This window comes from Brassica oleracea, unplaced genomic scaffold (assembly GCF_000695525.1).
Source record: "Brassica oleracea var. oleracea cultivar TO1000 unplaced genomic scaffold, BOL UnpScaffold03453, whole genome shotgun sequence".
NCBI lineage: Eukaryota > Viridiplantae > Streptophyta > Magnoliopsida > Brassicales > Brassicaceae > Brassica > Brassica oleracea.
In genome coordinates, this window is record NW_013619978.1 from 1 (window position 1) to 1,187 (window position 1,187).

At 35.2% G+C, this 1,187-nt stretch overlaps 1 long non-coding RNA gene across 1 annotated transcript; it reads right to left on the reverse strand.

The window, feature by feature from the left end:
* Nucleotides 1–7: 7 nt before the first annotated feature.
* Nucleotides 8–1,054, reverse strand: LOC106321874. The gene is made up of 2 exons (XR_001266149.1): nt 497–1,054; nt 8–357 (listed from the first exon to the last, which is right to left on the reverse strand). It is a non-coding gene; the product is annotated as an uncharacterized LOC106321874 (long non-coding RNA).
* Nucleotides 1,055–1,187: the final 133 nt, after the last annotated feature.

The window sequence follows — 1,187 nt, forward strand, 5'->3', positions numbered from 1 at the left end:
AGAGAAAAGAAGGAATAAAATGGCTGCACATGCTTACAATTGAATTAGCTTGTGTGTGTTGCAGTAAATACATACATAGTTTACTGTCAAAAACCTGTCATCAAATCAAACAGCATTCGCAAAGATCTTCAGCCTCTATTGGACAATACATAAGTAATCTATTATATATATACTGTCACTCCTATGAATGAAATGTGACAGAAGACTTGATCACAAAAGAATTGATTGCTTAAAAAGAAGCTAGACACAAAGGACGAGCTCATTGTTAAAACTCCATGTTAATGGTGGTTGGTTGAGGACTACATAATTGTGCAGATGCTGGAATCTGAATCATAGTCATCTGTATCGCTTACTTCACTGCAAGCATCAAATATAATTGTTTTCAATTTGCTAGCAATAACACAGCAATGTAAGAGAGTAAATTCTTGAAGGAAACTACTCTATTGGTCCTATAGCAGAGGAGAAGCTACCAATGTGGAACATCAAAAGAAGTTACCAATAATCTAACTTGTACAGTAGTAGTAGTTCATCAAGTGAAGGAGGGATCCCAGGTGTTTTTACTAAGTTAGATTCCACAAGTCCCAGAATGATGTGAGAAGCAGGCCTACAAGTAAGTGAACTAAACTGTTGCCACATAAGGTGCACATCTAGATTTCTTAGATACGAATGAAAGTAATGAGCTATAATACAATTTACAAAGGAAAGCCTAAGTGTTTCTCATAGACTCATCAGCAAATTACACAATGCGTTCCAACTTGACGCTGACAAATCAAGGAGAAACAGATTAGCAACCAACTACAAGAATTTCTCAACTGAAACCATTAAACCAACAGGGAACTAGTCAAACATCAAGTAGAGTATTCCAAAACCACATGTCCACAATATCAGCCAAATCAATACAAACATAACGTTAAAGGATACTGCAAAACTATTAACTATGAAGTAGCAGAGGGAGACCAATAAACGAGAATACAATCACACCACAGTTCACAAATTAAAGTGAAAAAAAATGAAGGAAACAAAACAAAACAGAAAAGAAACAGAGATTCTTGTTCCTTACCTTGGTTCATATACCAAAACCTCCGCAAGATAATCTCACATCAAAACCAAATTTCAATTCGAAAGAGGTTCACAAGCTTTAAATCAATACAAAAAACTCAAAGAATTCGAATCTTCACCTTGATTTC